General features: G+C 44.4%; 1 protein-coding gene across 3 annotated transcripts in view; it reads right to left on the reverse strand.

Moving 5' to 3' along the window:
• Slit3 (slit guidance ligand 3) overlaps positions 1-20,174 on the reverse strand; it is a gene marked incomplete at its 5' end in the record, with an annotated part of 603,472 nt that overhangs the window by 558,201 nt on the left and 25,097 nt on the right.

A 20,174-nucleotide genomic window follows, 5' to 3' on the forward strand; every position in this document is an offset into this window, starting at 1 on the left:
TTCCACATTCCTTCCTATCCCTCATCTTGGGCTTGATTCAGCAGATACAGTGGAAGATGCTCTGGACAGCAGATGGAAAAAGGCTGAGCCTGTAGATGCTGGCATGGAGCGGAGACCTCTCCTCCCACGCCTCCCACTTACCCACATCAGACTCAGACATGCTGCAGCAATAACTCCTAAGGCAGATGTGGGAACTATTTGTTGTAGCAGACAAATCCTTTCATTTTTTTTGTCCTTGCAACAGCTCTGACAGGTAGGTATTACTACCTCCCTTCAATAGATAAAATTTCTATGGGTCAGCCTTCTTAGGAGCTGCTATTTGCTGAACCCATACTATGCACCAACTACTGTGCTAAGGACTCTGAGTTCATTTTCTCTAATCCAGATAGCAATCATCTGTGGTAGGGACTGTTATCCCATTTTTCACATGAGGAGGTTGATGTTTAGTCTTCCCTACTCTGCCTCTCAGAAGCTTTTTACCCAAACAGGAACTTTCCATGAGGTCACACATCAGGAAATGGCAAGCCTAGAATTTAAACCTCATCTCTCTGAATGTGGAGGGAAGGTTTTTAGCACATCCTACTGTTTGTCTATCTACCACTAGCGTCTAAGCATATTCTACAGTGTCCTGTCATCTATTAGAGAGAGTGAGAATGAGAGATTTGCATAAATAAATAGGATATGACAGAACAGAAATTCCCAGCCCCATGCCTTGAAAACAAAAGGGAAAAAAAAGAAAGAAAGGCACATTCTTGGTGGCCTTGCTGCCTTGACTCCAGCCAAGATGGCACTTTTCCTTCCATCTCCCAGTGAGACCAGGGCCAGTGGGAATGCTAAGCCTCTCTGCAAAGTCTAGGAAGAAGGGTTTCTTGCAGCCTTGAGCCATGCCTGGTGTCTGCTATGCTGCTCATCATCTGCCATGTTGCCTCCATAAACAGGCATCACCATGGTGATCTCCTGCATTATTTCCCCCATCCCTATCAGTGAATCATAAACCCATGCTAAGATGTGGAGTTTTGTGGTATTTTCATTTCTGTTTGACATCTTGGGTGGGGCGGGAAGGAAGAGGAATTCAGAGCATTTGAAAAGAATGAAACAAAACATGAAACAAAAGTGACATTTTCTAGGGCATGCTATTGTCCCTATCTTGGCACATGCATATTTGTATCCTTCCTTTTTATTTATTTTCCAGCATTCCTGCAGAAGTCTCTTTGTGCTGTGAGACACTTGGGAAGAGGGAGGAATAAACTCTACCCCCACTAAAACAGCATAGTATGGAGAAAGAGTGTCAGTGGAAAACGCAGAAGATGTGAATTTGAATCCCAACTTCTGCACTTCTTAGCTGTGTGGCCTTGGGGAAGAGAGAGCTTTTTTGAGCCCCAGATGTTATTATTGTTGTTATGACTTTTGTAAAATATGACCCCAAATATCAGCTGTACAGGATTACCCTGAGGCTCAAGAGAAAAAGTGTGAGAGGAATTTGTTTCTGAATAGCATTCAGAGCAGTTCATTTTTTACCCACAGCCAACAACTGGTAGGAAGAAAATGCAACTGCGTAGGCTAAAATGTACTCCACAGTGCTTATCTGTGCTGGTGGAACATACAGATGGTCCCAACTTGTGGTGGATTGACTTAGGATTTTCTCACTATGATGGGACAAAAAAGTACTCAGACAATCATTCTGTTTGTCAATAAATTACATCAAGAATCTAACACTTTGCTCTAAAGACACTTTGTGTTAGATGATCATGCCCACCTGTGGGCTAATGGAAGAGTTCTGAGCACGTTTACAGCAGGCTGGGCTAAGCTATAGGTTAGTGCAATAAATTCATTTTCAACTTATGACATTTTTGCAGTTCACAGTGATATACTGGCATGTAACCCTATCATAGGCAAGGAGCATCTGTGCATCATTGGAGAACACATCACTGGCTCAAATCACTCTTCTAAGACTACCTGCTCCTGAACAAGTATATACAGAATGCTGCCTTCTGGGTGGCAGGAAAGAGGACAGGGTTTCAATAAAAAGTGAACTTGTATGAGATGTCACAGGACATGGCAGTTCCATGTTACACGTCAGCAGAGATTAACATTTAACTCTCTTTGGGTGTAATGTGCACAGGGGACTTGAGAGGAGCAGAGGGTCAGACAGCATGACCTACAAACCCTGTCAATTTTAAGATCTATAATTCTTGTATTTTGGAAGCCTTAATCAAGTTGATTTCAAAGTTAAAAGAATATAGTTCGGTCCTTGCCCTCAAAGAGCTAGTCGAGGAGATGAACTAAGACTCATAAGAAAGTTAGAAAGCAAGCGGAGAGTTTGCAAAATTAAATGTTAAGAGATGTGGTCTGAATTCCACGAGAAGTGGACAAGGAGAAGCTTCAGAGCAGGAACTCAGAGGAAAGACCTTCTGAAGGGGACCGGAAGGGAGCGCGCTGTGGTGGTATCGGGACCGCAGAGTGATGGTGGGGTTTACAAAACATGAAGATGCAGAGGACAAGGTAGGAAACCCTAGAACAAGGTTTTGGCTGCTGTGACAACGCACTTACATTTAAGATCTCAAAGCATGAGTGGAACCTCTCAGAGATCCCCTGCTTAGGAAAGGGGGAGGGTACCAGCTGAGATGTCTGTGGCCCTGATTTCCAATCAAATCAAAACTAGTTGGCCAGGCGGCATGAGCCTCACTGGCAGTTATCTGCTCTCCATCTTTTGCTCCTGGGGAAGCTATCACAGAGCTGGCTCCTGTATCCTTTCACCCACTTGTGACATGGGCAGAAGATGAAAGGCAGCGACAGAATGCAGACAAGGAATTCACTCTCCTGGCTTCCTCCTTGAGAGCTCACCAAGTTAGCTGGTGTGCCTCCCAAAGTCACAGCTGCTCTTTGGGACTCCGTGTGGGCTTCAGAACCTTTTGCATCCTCTCATCTCTCCTGGCTTAATACAGAAACTGTTCAGTGGCTTCTAGTCCTGGGGGTTCTACAGCATCCCTTCTGGTTTTCTGAGCCACACCTACACCTCTGAAATAGTCCCCATGAAAATTTACCCTCCTTGAATAATGTTAATTTGAGCTTTCCACCTGTTTTCTGCTTTTTACTGATATTTATTCAATCAACAGATATGTCTTGAATATTAAGTTTCAGAGGCTGCCATACCTTCTAGGATAGAGCTGGAAACAAATTGGCTGTGCTTCCTGCGCTTAAGAAACTCAAGAGTTTAGTGAGGAAGAAATAAATAAAGGAATAATTGCAATAGACAGTGATAAATACTTTACATCATAGATGGGATAACTTTTCCCTAAAATGGCCAGGTAATAAATAACTTGGATGTTGCTAGCCACATCTTCCATTGCAACTGTTCAACTCTGCTCTATTCAACTTAGGCTATTCAACTCTAGTGTGAGAGTGACCATAGACGTATAGAAAAGTGGCATGGCTGTGTGCCAATAAAACTTTATCAACAAAAAGAAGAATAAAAAAGCTGGATTTGGAAAAACGGGTATAGTTTATAAAGCCCTACTCTATATGATGCCAGAAGCATAAAGAAAAGCTTATAAGAGGGTATGAAGGAGGAATATAGGATTTTAGGGGCAGTGGAAGCTTACAGGAAAAGGTGACATTTTAATGGAGATCTCCAAAATGAGCTGGGCATAGCCAGGCTAGCATGGGAATATGTGAGAGGGACAAAGGATACCAGGTGAAAGAAGTGGCCCAGAGGCATTACCTTAGGATAACTGCAAGCAGAGAGGGTGGGGCTGCAAGGAAAAGGAGGTCTTCCTTCCTTCTCTCCTTCCTTCCTCCCCCTCTTCCCCTCTTTCTTCCTTTCTTCATTTATTTTTTTCTTTTAGCTTTCTTTCCTTCCTGCAACAAACTTAATAGACACTTACTCTGGACTTGCTATTATACTTGAGGCTAAGGATAGAATGCTGAACAAAGAAGTTCCTTTAAAAAAATTTGGCAGAGAGATTCTAAGGTGTTCCCTAAGGTCACCACCTTCCCTTCTCCTTGAGCGTGGCCAGGACTTAGAGAATTGCTCCTTACCAGCATGATACAGTGGATACAGCAAAGGTGATGGGATATCCTCTTTGAGACACATTGCATATAACTGTAATGCTTGTTTTGTTGGGAAACTCGTTCACCTGCTCTCACTGTGATGAAGCAAGTGGCCATGTTAGGGAGACCTACATGGAAGGAAACCAGGGCAGCCTCTACCAAAAACCAGGCAGGAGCTGAGGATGATCAGTTGGAACCAGAAGCCCTCCACCCAACAGGCCACAAGGAACTGCATTCTGCCAACAACCTTGAGTACTGGGAAGTGGATTTCTCCCCACTCAAGCCTTGGGATGAGACCTCAGCCTCAATCAACCGCCATGTGAGGCCTAAGCTAACTGGGAGACAAGCGATGTGTGTGTTCACTTAAGATGCCAAGTTGTGGCAGGACTGTTGGCAAGGGAAAATAAATATGGCAGGAAACAGGCAACCATAAATACTTAACAGGAGTACAGATTACAGTAAGGAAATAACCAAGAAATGGTTTTAGGATGAGGAAGACAGAATGAGATACAGTAAGAGAAGTGGAGGCCCTGCCTTGTCTCAGGAGTCAGGAGGTCCTCTCTTGAGAGGAGTATGGGTCTGAGATCAAAAGGAAAAGGAGCCAGCTGAGGAAAGAACCAGAAGAAGAGAGAAGATTCCAGAAGAAAAGAAACAAAAAACCTTGAGGGGAGAAGATGTTTAGATAATCTAAGCAAAAAACAAGGAGGCCCACAAGAAGGCGACTGTAGCAGAGATTCCAGACGAGTCCACAGAAGCAGGGGACATCGAGCCTGGAGCATCTATGGGGCTGACATGTTTTCACCAATCAGAATTCCAAAAGGGAACAACAGGGAAGTGACTGGTTTAATGCCCTCCGCCTCCTTCCCTGACATAAATCCCACCCCCTTCAACTGGATTAGTTCCACTCAAATGCCAAGCTCCACTCCAAAGCGCTAGGGCACTGGAGCCAGGTGGGTCTCATCACTGTCCACAGTTTGCCTCGTTTCATTTTGCCTTCTTTATAGCCCCACACATTTGCTGAGCATCTGTTAGATCCAGGAATTGTGCTAGGCACTCTTAACACACACATTCCCGTTATATGACAGCCTTGAAAGCTCCCCGTCTCCTCGCTCCATCCAAATCCTGCTGCTATGTGATGGGTTGAACTGTGTGCCACAAAACATATGTGGAAGTCCTAATTGCTGCTAATCTGAATCCAGCCTTATGTGGCGATAGGGTCTTCACAGAGGTAACCAGGTTTAAATGAGGTCATTAGGGTGCGCCTTAACCCAATATAACGATGTCCATATAAGAACAGACAGAGACACACAAGGATAATTCCTGGTGACAATAGTCATAGAGATGAGAGTAATACAGTTTAAAGCCAAGAACACCCAGGATGCTGGCTACTGCCTGAAGCTGGGAAGCACAGATAAAAGGGTTCTCGCTGTACCGATTTGAGAGGAAACATGGCCCTGCACACACCTGTGTTTCAGATTTCTAGACTCCAGATATGGGAAAGAATAAGTGTCTACTGTTGAAGGCCCCTAGTTTGTGATATTTGTTACAGCAGCCCAGGAGATGGGTACATCCACTTGTTAGGCTTTGTCAAGCTCTGCTGCGCCCCCTGCAGCCTTCCCCGGCAGGCCCATCCCACACCGCTTTCTCCCTTTCCTGAACTTCTGGATCATTTAGCCTCTGCACAACTCATTTTGGTCTTTCATCACATTTCTTTCCCCCTCGTGTGCTGCTGCTTGTTTCCTGAATGTTTGACTCCTCTCCCCAAGGACCAAAGAGTACACTCCCCGCACTTCTTCCAGACACCTTGGATGAAGTAAGGTCCCATGGCAACACTTGGAAAAATGAATCTTCTTGAAATAATGAAGCGAAAGGGTTTAAAGGGTTTTTTTTTTTCCTCATAATTTTCCTGTCAGTATTGCCAGTGGTTTCTGGGGTAAATGTTACTTCTCATGCTTCTTACCCCATAAAAATTGTTGAAGAAAGTCGTCCAGTTGACTAAAGACTCTCCCCATAACTAAGGCGACCAAGAAGAGTAAAACTAAACATGACTCTGGAAATTGGGTTATCTGGCTAAAGAAGATGATTTCAGCTGAGCCCAGGGGCAGTTCTCGGGAGCTGCTTGGACTGTCTTGTCCTGATGGGTGTCATTTTGTCTTTGTTTCCTCTCTCTAGCCCAAAGGGTCTAATGCATCCAGCCACCAATCCGATGGAAGACAGAAAACAGCATGTGTTCGAGAACCGTCTAATTTCTATCCCTCCAGCTCTCATGCATCTGTGTTTCCCTGGGGATCACCCTCATAAAGCTCTCATCTCATGCTTTATCTCTCCAGAACCCCTCCTCCAAGGCATTACTCAAGGATTCTCTGATTTTTGCACTTTATTCTCATCAGTTATATAACTCCACACAAGTTTAAAAACATATGCATGAATTCGGGAAAGAAATGACTGAATTTGATTTTAAAAACTGGCTTCACACTACCACAGTTGTTTGGGAACTAAGCCTCCCTGGGCTACATTTTTGGCTTGGCAACACTCTCGCATATATAATTTTACACCTGCAAAAGCTTGCAGCCAGCTCTGTGCAGACAGCTACCTGCAGGGAGAAGAACAGGCCAGACAAGGGGCAACCTGGATGGTTGGCTGTGGTCGTGGTGAAGACTCTGCAAAGAGCAGAGATGAGCAAGGTCTCTATTTTGTCTTTCCTTGCAGTAGGAGAGCTCTCTGACCATCTTATTCTGTTCAGCTTCATTCTCCAGCAATAAAGGGCATGCGTGGGACACAACAAGCTCTTTGCTGAGGGTAGCAGATTAGAACTTGCAAACTGGTAGCCCCCTGGCAAATTCTGGCCTGCAGACGTGTTTAGTCTAGTTCTCACTGTGATTTTCACATGTGCAAATTAATTGCCAAATTTGGAGCATTTCATATACAAATGTGGAATTCTAGCCTGTCTCTAAACATCAGACAATCAGATAATTCTGGACCTTCGTGGCCACCATAATCTGGGACTAAGAGGCGGGTGTATACTTTGGAGGGGGCTTGTGCTCTATAATTTACCAGGCCACCTGATCAGACTCCTAATTCAGGTTACCTGCTCCTTTCTCATTTGGGTTTGCAAACCCTTGTACAGACCATAATGCTAATGAAATTAAACCCTGGAATCAAATAGGTTGGCTCTAGTCTTAACAGTGATATGATTTTAGCTAAGTTATTTAGCTCCTCCCTAAGTTTCTGTATTTCATCTTTTAAATGGGCATTAGCAATAGCTTCTGCTTCTGAAGATGTTTTGAGGATTAAATGAGATGATACACATCAAGTGATTCTACCCTTGGCTTAGTCACATAGTATCAAGGAGTAACCAACACCATCCATTTGTTGATTATTATCCAGGCAAAAGACGAGCACTTGTAAGAAGGACAAGGTGTTGGCAGGACCTCAGTGCCTTGTTAACATTGGAGGGAGACCTTATCTCATTCACAGACTTCCCCTTTTGAGCTCCCTCCCTGGGCACATTGTGAGAGATCCTAACCTCTACTTCCAGGGGAAAAAACAGATGTGTGATCCTACCTAAAGTCTTCTTGTGTTAACTCCAGTAACAGTCTTGGTATGACCATCAGTCCAAAGTTCCACCCTCCACATCTCCATCATGCCCAGCTTCTTCAATCCTTCCAAGTCTCCTGCAAAGGCCTTTTCCAGAACTCATCCGCAGGCTGCTTAGACAACTTGTGACCGAATGGTTCCTCAAATAATGGGAGTTAGAAAACAGACACCCCAAAAGAGATTAGGGTCAGCCCTCAAGAAAGCGGCAAGAAGCAGAGGGAACACAGTATGGCAAGGACAGTGCTACGTGTTCGCCAAACTGTTTCATTTCCCTCCAAGGCAAACAGCAAGATTAAATTTCCTACACCCTTTGCATCCAAGTGGGGCCATGGGACCACTTTCTGATGAAAAGAATATGGATGGAAGTAATAGACGCTATTTGCAGACAAGGCGATAAAACATTCCGCACAGCATTAGAGTCTTTCCCACTTTTTGTCTTCCTGGCATGTAGAGACTATGTGTCAAAAATGCTGGTGTCTCTAGGAGTGAGATACCTAAGTGACAGTGTGGAGTTTAAACCACTCCACTACCTGGACCAATTGCCCTGAATCTTGACATTAGGAGGAAGAATAAAGATAGTTTTATTATTTTGCCACTGATACATAATTTACTCCTGCAGCATAGCCTTGTCTGTGCTGACAGACATACCTGGCAATATACCATAGAGGGAAAGGTTGGGCCAGAAATGAGATACCCAAGGTATTTCTCATACTCTATTTCTAACTTCTTATAGGATCTTGGAAAAGTTACTTCCCCATTTTTAAAAGGAGGAAAATAAACTGGTTGAGCCTCTAGGGTCCAAATCTATAATTCTTATTGGCATTTGGACTCCACTAATCCATGTTACCTTAAACAAGAATTTTTAAAGAAGCCCACCTAACTCCAGCCAATACAGAGGTACATGCTACAGCCAGCCATGTTTGGGTCTAAGTAAGTTTCCACCCAGTCAGTAATTATTACACACGAGCCAATGTGTACTGTCTACCATGGGTGAAGCTATGCTAAGTGCTTCAATTTCAGAGCCTCTTTTAATCTTCATTCCCAGCTTACAAAGTCAATGCCATCAGTTGCCCCGTGTTATGAATGGATAAGTGGGAGGCACGAGGAGATGAGGGCAGACATCTATGTCTATGGTCACAAGATGCAAAGTAGTGACTCAGCATTTCCACCCAGGCAGTTAGATATCAGTGCCTGAGAACTTATCAATCAAAAATAAATACAGAGACCTCAAAGGTGAAAGACAAATTGGAATGATCTGGTCTCACAGTTTTAGTAACATACCCCAAGTTTTAGTTAAATTAATAAGATCCAACTTCTTAGGACCTAGGGTCGTATCTTGTTTATGTTTGAATCCCCAGGATTCAACACAATGTCTGGCACATAAAAGGCACAAATAAATGCCTGCTGAATGTCTGAATGACATGAACTTGAGTTCTGTATCAAATTATTTTAATCAAGGTAGACTTGCTTTTCATTAAGGACAGGTTGAGATCCAAGGTCAAGTGAGTGTTTTGTTTATAACAGTAAATCTGGGCATCAGAACTAGAAAGCCCATGTAATTTACAATCCAAACTTCAATACTTCTGTGAATCAAAGAGGACATCTCTAATTATTACACCAGGAAAACAGGCAGGAATTGGGACTATCCTAGCAAAATTAATACCAAGAGTCATCTTAGGTATAGCCACAAAACTCCCATGAGAGAAGCAGGGTCAAAGGAATTACTCACTGGTGGCCTGGTTGTCTTCTGCATCTTGCTCTTGGGGATCCCCCTTTTCCTACCCACATGGGCTTGAGGTCATCTCTAAATCTATGGTTATTTTCAGGACACATCATGGTTATGCCTCGGAATGGTACAAAGCTCCAAGCCCAACCAGCCACAAAGCATACACACTATTAACTTGTAAAGTAGGTGCAGTAATCACTTTAAGAAAACAGGAAGGAGCAGCCCAAGGAATGCAATGATTGCTGCAGGAATATAAACATGGCTTGCATTGGAACCAACTACATACTTTGTATAAACACTAATAAAGTGAGTTCAGGCTGAGCTGTGACTTTAAAAGAAATTCTTCCCCATAAACATGTCCTGCCATGCCCTAATAACTCTTTAATTTGATGCACATTTGGGAAGGATGATTCGCAGTAATCACAGAATAATGTTAAGGTCTGTTGTGAAGGAGGAGCGGCAGGGAGGGAGGGGATGTGATGCAACTTGGAGCTAACGCCATCTCCCAGAGAGTTGGCCTTGTTGCTCATTTCACACATGGAGGGAATTTGTCGAGTGACATGCAGGAAATCAGACACAGGTCTGTGCAGGTTCAACACAAGGAAATTCTGGGTGTCATCTGATGGCGCCATATAAGATTCCTGGCTGGTCCATTTCTAGCCTGCTTCTTTTTCTGGAGAAAGGAGAAGGGGTTTCCACTCGCAAATGGCCTCTCTAATTTCTAGACCAAGGCTCTCCCTATTCTGACTACAAAATGGCTCAATAGCCTTTGCTGAATCTGTGGACTTTTGACATGACCAAAGAAGATAATGTAAGAGAAAGGAATTTAGAAACTTAAAAAAGTTGTATAAATGTAGGAAATCAGTGCTGCTGGAAAACTATAAAAATTATGACTAATAGTAGTTTGCCACATACTGGGCTCTCGTGATATATCAGGCACTACTCATCTCCTTTGAATCTTCACAGCAATCCTGTGAGGTAGATACTATTATTATTGCCATTTTATGAGAAACCAAGGTCTAGAGAGGTTCAGTAATTTGCCATAGTTCACTCATCTTCTAAGTATTTCACACAGAGTAATGATTCTAAAATCCTGAACTGGCTGTGCCGGAGTATGCCCCTTTTTGTGTCAGCTTTACGGAACTGAAGGTACCAGTTTTTCTCCTTTATTAGTCTGTGACCAGCAAGGACAAGGGTCGAGAAGAGGGCGGGAGCCTCCATGGGGTCCTCTTCATGTCTTCTGGGCCCAGTAGAGGACAAGAGAGTCAAAGATTTTGAGTCAAATGAGTACAGTCTCTCCCACTCACAACCCCTTCGACTTCTGGACCAATTATTATCATCCCTGCACAGCAGCACTTGGACAAACACAGCTCATGCTGACTTCTGCCCAAGGTCACAGAAGCGGGTGCCTCAAGCCCTCACGGTTCTCTACCTTCCCTGAGAAGTTTCAGTCTCTTGCTCTAGCTGTCCAGAGATCCAGCCCAAACGGTTCCTCTACCAGGCAGGTCCCCCGCACCCACAAGGCTCATTCCTTGCAACATGCCGCCGCCAAGGCAAGTCTCCCATCTGCAATGCCCTCTCCCACAGATTGAAATGACTTGCAGCTGTCAGGAAGCTTGGCAAGCAGAGGGGACCTCCTTCAGTAGAATGAGGAAGAAGAGCTGAAAGGGAAGAGAATGTCTTTACAGTAAGACAGCAGGACTGGGGCAGGCCCACCAACCCCGTTCAGGCAGGAGCCATGCTCCGCCATCTGGCACTGATAAAATGCCAAGGGACAGGAATTAGACAGGGAGGGAGAAGGGCCCATGTGACTCTCCAACCAGCCCTTCATGTCCAGACCCAAGGAAGGCAAGCCTCCTTTCATCATCCATGAAACCATATCTTGCTTATTATGACAATTTGAAAACTTCTCTGATTATTCCTTGGAGAATCCAATTTGTTTCCTTTGTAAAGAGGAAACAATTCTCTTCTCAGTTTGGGAGGTGGGGACATTCCATTTATCTTGAGGGGAGAAATCTGTTTCCCATTATGAATCACATTCTATTTGTAGGTCTATTTGTGAAGAATAAATCACTATACTTTATATTTTAAAAATCTTCTTTACTCTCCTGCAAATATCCATGAAGACTCACAGGAGGGAAGCTCTTGCACCCTTCTCAACCATTGTGACAAGGATTGGGTTTCTACCTCCTACTTTGAAGAGGGAAATTTTCCCTGATTCTCTAAAAATCATCAGTATTTCCAAGTCATCTAGCATGCCTGACAGAGCCTACCAGGCAGTCATTCAGTCAGCACTTATGGATGGAGACCAAGTGCCAGGACCAAGAGAGGGCCTGGGAAGGCACAAATGAAAATAAATACATAACCTTCAGGTCCCTGGGTCCTAGGGTGTGGGTCACGAACTGCAGTCCCCAGGCCAAATCGCGCCCACTGCCTGTTTGTGTAGGGACCAGGAGCCAAGAATAATTTTATATTTTTAAATGGTTAGAAAAAAAGAATATTATTTCATGACATAAAAACTACATGAAATTCAAATTTCAGTACCCATAAATAGAGTGTCCTTGGAACATGGCCACACTCATGCATTTGGATTGGGTCGATGGTTGTTTTCATTTGATGTGGACAGGGCTGAGTAGGTGTCACTCAGACTCTATGGCCCCCAGACTCTATATAATTATTTGTGGCCCTTTATACAAAATGTTTGTTGACCCCTGATCAGAGCTTCTCTAGTCTAGTCAAAAACAAGGAAATGACAGTCACAGTAATAACAAGAGGATTAACCATCACCCCAAGAGCATGGTGGGTAAAACAGAACAATGAAATGTGTGAGCATCCGACTCAAGGCCATGCTACCCTGGGTAGACAAATGTAATGATAGGACTCGGGGAAGTTACTGAAACTCTTTGTACCGCCATTTCCTTATCTGTAAAATGGGGATAATCTCCTCCTTCTTGGATTGGGCTGAGAATTGAGCCAGTTTATACATGTCAAAACACATGTAGAGTAATACCCACCCTACATGTGATCATATATCTTTGCTTTTATTATTGCCACTGTTACCGCTGTACAACTCTTTAGACTATTCAATAGCATACAATGAAAACCCTTGGAGGGAGCATGTAATAATATGAAGGTGACCTAGAATTCAGCAACATGGTAACTCTAATAATACGTAATATTATAATGCAGCTGCACAGGGTTTTGAAGAAAGGGGAAGCAGCAGGTATTCCAGATGGAGAGAGCATGTTCCGTGTATTTTTATTGCTATGTCTTTCACTCTTCTATTACAAAAGAGAAAGAGATCCAAAAGAAAACTTCAAGTGAGCTATGCCCAGACCCCCAATCCCTACCCCTCCCCTTCTCCCAGCTCACAGTCCCAGCTCTGTCATCCTGAGGTAGGTCTCCAACTCCCATCCCTACGATTACACCTTGCTGCTGGTCCCTGAAACTCTCAGGCTGTGGGCTATTTTAAGCCCAAATTAAAGACTTCTCTCCTCTGATGGCTGCAATTTCCATCTGTGGTTTGTTTACTCTGACGTGGCTTGGGGCCACAGAGCTGATGCACAGGACACTGCATGGAATCAGCCTGTTTTAGGAAAGAGGCAGGGAGCTTTGCAGGACCATTTCACTATAACACAGTCTCCATGGGAAATGTAAGCTCATAGATACACAGATAGACAAATAAAACAGTGGGGGAGTCCTATATTTCTAGAGATGCATGATAAAAATAGAAGCAGATCAGAAGTAAGAAAGCCCTGGAAGCTATGTAAGACTTTAAATCTCAGAGAAATGGAATTGTCACTGTCATTCCCTAAACCCAAGTCCGTTGCGTTTCTACTTCGGCCTTTTAGAAGAAGGACCCTTGGGCTGACAGAGACTTCTTTATCTACAGAACTCTTGCCACAAACAAACTCCCTTACCACAGGCAGAACACAGGGAGATGAGTGCATAGAAAAGTACCATTATTGCTTGTGTTTAGATGTCCCCCAGTCATAGGTGGTGCTTTTTCAGAGGTAGTTGAATCTAGAGTGTGTGATGCTCAAATTGATTCACGGTGCCGTGCTAGACTCCAGGGCACTGGGATTAAGGCTGTGTTACCTGCCCCAAGGAGCTTGGATAATATCAGGGGAGCAGAAAGGGGCTTGTTTTTCCCCCTTGCTTGCTTGCTTTTGCTGTGTTCTGCTTGCTATGAACTGGTTCTGCTCTGTGATGTCCCTCTGCCAAGCCACACTGCCTTGGAGCCATCTGGTTATGGACTGAAACCTCTACAAACTGTGAGATAAATAAAGTTTTCCTTCTTAACTTGTGGGTGTTGGGTATTTGGTCTCAGTAATAAGAAAAATAACTAAGAGAGCATTTGGTACCAGAGAAATGGGGTTGTTGCTGTGACTATACCTGATCTTGTGGTCCAGGAGCCTTTGGGAATAGCTTGTGGGAAGAGTTCAGAAATGTTCAGAGATGCCAGCTGAAAAAGTAGAGCTGGAATGCCTTAGGCAGTACTTGATGGGAAATTCTAGTCGGAGCACAAAGGAGCAGAAAGTGGATAGAAATCCTGCCATCTGAGCAACTTCATTGAAGATAACAATATATAATATAACAACCACCGTTAATTCCTATCATTTTGTTTTGAAGTCCTGTATTATTTCTATTGGCTTTATGTTGTTTTGTTTTTGTCTATGTTGTTGTCATTTTGTTATTTTTTTATTCTTTTTAAAATAAAAAAAAAATTTAAAGAAAAGACCAGCTTGGGAGATTTCTTCTGGGAAGGAATACATTGGCTGTTGGACTCCAGACAATGTGTGTCATACCTTGGCAGAAAGGTTTTCTGTATTTTGCTCATGTACACAGACTTTTCCTGAGCCTAAGATTAAGGGAAGGATAATTCATCTTGCAGAACAAATATCAAGGTAGTCTAATGTGGTGGTGGTAGCATGGCTGCTTTTGGAGAATTTTAGCCAGATTTATGTTGAGAATCAAGAGCAAAGAGGGAAGAAGAGTGATTTAAAACAGTGTGAGTTTGGTCAGAAAGGAAGCTCCAGTAAAACTGTGAACTGCAAAGGCAGAGCAGAGGAGATCTTGACTGCTGAGAAGGAACAGTAGAATAGATAAGATGGGATGAGGGCATCTCAAGCATTAGCAGGACTCCACCCTTGGCAAACGCAAAATTGCAAAAGTGAAAGACTTTGCTTTGAGAAGGGAGCCCCAGAGCATCATGTTGCAGAATTTCAGCAACCTAGAGAAGCTGTTCCTTGGAATTTAGTTCATAGCCACTAGACTTCTAAGCTAAAAGAGAAGGAAGCCTGGTTACTGCTCCATCTGGCAGCAGACCTTGGCATCATACACATGATGCTGGTTTTAGGTCCATGCTGAACAGAAGAGTTGTGGGGCCAAGACAGCTTCCACACTAATTTTAGAAGAAGGCCTGGAAACCAGGCAGTGTGTCTCTGAAAGGGCAGTGTGTGAAGCTGTGAGTGTGAAGCCAGAGGTGCAATGAAGACCACAGAAGTTTAGAGAAGCCAAGAGCATGGACTGTCTGAGGAATACTGCAGAGCGAGCAGAGCTGGCTAAGCCATAGGAGCTACCATCACAGGCAGTACCACAGGGGTGAAGCCATAGATTGCCAGGGGTGCTGGGAGTGTAACTGTGGGATTTAAAGTTTTCCCTGCTAGGTTTTTGTCTTGTTTTGTTCGCATTTGTTGCTATCCCTGTCTGTGACTTTTGGAATGGAAATGTCTATTTTGTGTCACTGAATGTTGGAAGTGTTTAGTGTTCTTTTCATTCACACAGAGGCTTCCAGCTAAGAGTTTGCCTTAAATCGCAGGGGAGACTTTGGACTTGGACTTTTCAGCAGTGCTGAAACTGTTAGGACTTTGGCAGCTCTTAGAGATGGACTACATGCCTTTTGCATAAAGATATATGCATAAGTCTTTTGGGGGGCCAGGGGTGGAATGCTGTGGCTTGTGTTTAGATGTTCCCCCAAAGCCTCATTTAGTCACAGGTAAGGCTTTTTCAAAGGTGGCTGGATCTAGAGTGTGTGATATTAGAATTCATTCATGGTGCAATGCTAGCCTCAAGGGCACTAGGATTAAGGGTGTGAGTGCTACCCACTCTAAGTATCCTGGGTAAGATAAAAGGAACAGAAAGGAGCTCATTTACCCACCTCACTTGCTTTTGCTGTCTTCTGTTTGCCATAAACTGGCTCTCCTCTGTGATGTCTATCTGCCAAGCCATCCTACCTTGGAGCCAGCTGGTTAAGGTGTTTAACTTCTACAAACTGTGAGCTAAATAAACCTTTCCTCATGTAACTTATGGGTATTGTGTATTTGGTCTCAGCAATGAGAAAAGTAACTAAGACAATCCTCCTTGGTAGGCAACCAAATGTTGCACTGGTGGAAGGCAGCAGGAGAAGAGAAAGGAGACCAGAAAGGAACTGGGTGGGTACAAGGCAGAAGCTCCTTGAGCTCTTAGCATCAAGGTTCTCTGTCTGGGGCGTGCCTGAACTAGAGGAAGTATGGGCAACAAAGTTCAGGATCCCACGCTGTTCCTTCATTCTGCCCCTCATTTCTTTTACTCCTCAAGGAACAAACAGGAAGAAAAGAGCCTCGCAGTCATATTTGGAAAACAAAATCACCTGTCTCATTTGTAACTTGACCATATACCTCCACCCTGGCCCAGCAGCCCAGGTTTACTCTCAGTCCACCTTGTTTTATTCTGCAAACTTTCTCAGCTGTTCATTCAATGTTAGCTCCTTAAGCAGCCATCATATATGAAGCAGGCTCCAGAAAAGGACGTATCCAAGGTCAAAAGTCCATTTGGGGCTTTGTATTTTCAGACTCTCCTACAGACACAAAGTCCATGGTCCATTAGCCGAGAGCTCACGCCCTAAAGTGGCCAGAATAGGTATCACATTTCTGCCTGCCATAGAGTCCCAAAATATGCACTACTTTTGGTTTGGCTGTCAAAAAGCTATTTTGTTTCATTTTGTTTTAAATTCCCATTATTATCCTATTTTATGTTACTATAAAAAATACCTGATGCTCAGTACTTTATAAAGAAAAGAGGCTTACTTAGCTCCAAGTTTTGGAGGCCAGTCCATTAAGATGGGCTCCTCCATCTGAACAGCCCCATCTGTGCAGCCTCTGGTGAAGGCCTCATGTTGGATGGCATCATGATAGCAGCCATAATAAAGCACATGGGGAAGAGATCACGTGGCCAGAAGGGAGCCAGAGAGATTCAGGGGTCAGGCTTGTTCTTCTTATAATACTCTCATGGGAACTAACTTGGATCATATGGAAACTATATTAATAATCTTTTCTGAAGACAATGCTCCCTAACCTAATTTGCTTGTACTTGGTCCTATGTCTTAAAATGCCATACTGGGAACCAAGTCTCTAGCACATAAATCTGTGGGGGACAAACTGTAGGAATGGATTTGGCTGGGCCTGGGGTGCCCACTTCACCATGGAGCTCTTACTCCCTATGATTTCACAGGCAGCCCAAGTCACTCATTTGTGTTACCTATCTGGCCTAGGTAGATAACTGGATTCGACTCCTGGCTTTACAATGATGGAATGCTTTCCTACCCACAGTAAAGGTTCAGTTAGGAAAAGAGTCAAATCTAAGAACCAGCCCTCATTGTGATGCCCAGCACAGAACCTTACCTGGGGGTGCTGCTCGAACAACACTGGATGATTTGAGTGCACCGATGTGATCGTGTCTCTCACAGCTTCCAAAGCCACAGGAGAAGAGAGACAAAAGGGGAAGGGAATGAGAATTGCTCATCCTATCATCTATCTGGGAGACCTGATCCTGCAGGCCGCTGAAACAGACCCCAACTCCCAGTGACCCAGAGATGGAGAAGGCAGTAGGTGAGCCAAACCTTGGCTCCAATAAAATTGAGAGCAGCTGGCACTGCTGAATGCCCTGGCCCCCTGGGAGCTGGGCTGAGTGCACACGGGTAAGCACCGGCCCTTTCCCCATTTTCTTCTTGTCATGCTTAATTACACCAGGATTGTGCTGAGTCAAGCAACCTGCTGGGCGGAGACCCTGGCATGGCCTTTCCCACTGCTCTCCGCCAGCTTGTGGGGCTCAAGTAGCCGTGTATGTTTCCACCAAGAAACCCAAGAACAAACTCGGTACCGATGCACATGGTGCCAAACGCTAAGCCCCACACCCCAGCCCCCGGGAGCATGGCCCCTTCTGAAGGGAGTGAACAAAAAGCGCTTGCAGTAGCCTTTCCACCTGCATCCAGACCCCAGCCCTGCCTGCAGCCCTGAACAGAGCTGCCTCACCATGGAATGTGGCAACCAGCAGCGAACCAACGGTGGCCAAGGAGAAGGAAGCAGGCATCCTCGGTGCTCTCAGGTGCCATCTGACTTTGTGGAGCTTCACCCCAAGGCTTGACTTCAAAGGCCCTCGTGCCCTCATCTCAGAGTCAGAGAGCGATGCAGTCTCTACCACTCATGAGGAGTATGCGACTACCTGCTTCTCGGCACACGCATGCATGCATACACACATCTCTACACAGCTACACATATGCACATGCATGCACAGCCCTCTATAAACACCAAGAGAAAAACTGCCAAATACTCCAGATCGGTGGTTCCCAGCCTTGCATGCACGTTAAAGTCACCTGGGAGAGCTTTAGGACTCTTGCAGCCTGAGTCACATTCCAAGCGAACTAAACCAGAATCCCTGGGGGTAGATACAAGGCATCATATTATGTTAAAGTCTCTAGGTGATTTCAATGGGCAGCTAGGGTTGAGAATCATTGCTGGAGGTGAACTGCAAGCCCTGGAAAATTCTGTCTGCCAATTTATGCTGTGAGGCTGAACTCACAAGCTGGAATCAAGCTGAAGATAATAGGCAAACTTTCAAGCTGTTGGCCACAAAGCTGCACTAGTTTTAGTCATTTGACGAACAGTACTGAACATCAACTATATGTTAGGCCCTCTTGCAGGCAGCTAGGGATTATCTCAACAGCTAGGCTCCTACACTTCATCTGGTTTAGAATTTGATCTTACATTAGCTGGAATCAACCAACTAACCTGCTAATATTTACCGAACACCTCGTATTTGTAAGACTCTGCATAAGTGTTAAGAAGTATAAGGTTCCTGACCCTGAGGACCTTAAACCCTACATAGCAAAGCCTGAGAATTTGCACACAGATACAAAAAAACAGTATGGTCCATGCAGGATAGATGAATGTACAGCTGACAATTCAAAATAACAAATATATGTCAAGCAGCCCCTATGTAGCAACTATTGTCTAATTCTAAAGGAACAACAAAGACACGATCCTATCTTTCGAGACCTCTGACTAGAGCAGTGATCCCCACAGCAGGGTCCCGAGACACCAGTATCCCCTGGGAACTTGCTAGGAATGCACGCTGATAAACCCATCCTAACCCACTTCAGTGGAGCCCTAATTAGGGCAAGGCCCAGCAATCTGTTTTAACAACCCCTGCAGTGATTCTGGCCCCTGATCCAGTTGGGATGATACAGGAATTGAAAAGAAGACCTATCCCTGGGATGATGAAAGCCTGGAAGAATTTGTATCCTGCCTCTGTCACTTACATCTTAAGGGGAGCTAAGGCAACCACTTCCACTTCCTTATAAACCTATTTTATCAACTGTAAAGTAGCAATAAGCAGGAAGAGGTAATGAGGCCTCCCATGCAGCGCACATAGGATAATGTGTGCAATTCACTAGTGCAGGGCCTGGGGCCACTCAGCACTCAATAAATGCGCTCCAACCTGAGCAGTTCTGGTGCAAGGGAGCTGTTGAGCTAATGAATATGGACAGACTGAATGAAGGAAAGAATGAACTCATTAACGCATGATTGATGGGAACTGAATTTGGCAAGCCTGGAAAAGCAACATCCTCTGGGCACACTGGGAAATGCGCATGTAGGAGGAGAACACGGGAGACTGAGTGATCACGATGCAAATCTCTGATACTGACACTCTCACCTTTCTGGTCCAGCCTTCAAACTGATCACAACAAAGCTGTCTTGCACACAGGCATCCAGAATGTAAGCTCTGCACCTGAGCTCTAGAGTCAGACTTTCTGGCTTGTGGATGATCTTGGATGAGACATTTAAACTAATTAAGCCTCAGGTTTTTTCTTCCAGAAAATGGGTATAATAGCAGTACAAACATCACAGGGTCACTGTGAATAATAAACATGATAATGGATCTAAATCAGTTTGAAGCAATAAATACTAAAAGCAATATATTGCGTCGTGGTGTGCAGCCGAACACAACCTTGACATTGTTGAATTATGCATCCCCAAGACTTTTTAAGACAATGAGCATTGGTGCACTTGATTTCCACATCTATTTAGTACAAAATGGCTCTTTGGCTGCTTCATTACATCAGTAGCTACCGAGTCCTTAGCAGCTGCTCACATGTAGGCTGGGCATAGGCGTTTCTCATACACGGATGTGTGTGCATGAACCTTGGAACATGGTTCTCATCGCACCCATCTTACTGAGGAGGTAACTGAGGTTCTATGACTCATCTAAGTCACACAATTACCAAGTATCAAAAAGAGCTTTACATGCAGTCCTAATTCTAAAACCCTAGTCTTTCTACTATTAGAAAGTCACTCAGCCTTCTTCCATGGGCTACCTAAAGACTTTTCCAAATGGGAGACACCCAGGTGCAGTGTCAGGAGGCCAGCTCTTCATGGTGTCACTGAGTCACATATAGTGATGGAGGGGGAAGTAACTCAGGAGTGAGTTTGGAGACGTGAAAGGTGGGCTGGGGACAGGGTGGGGACGCCGCAGGAGAGAGCTA

The sequence above is a fragment of the Chinchilla lanigera genome, unplaced genomic scaffold (genome assembly GCF_000276665.1).
Source record: "Chinchilla lanigera isolate Chin_1 unplaced genomic scaffold, ChiLan1.0 scaffold00007, whole genome shotgun sequence".
NCBI classification, from domain to species: Eukaryota; Metazoa; Chordata; class Mammalia; order Rodentia; family Chinchillidae; genus Chinchilla; species Chinchilla lanigera.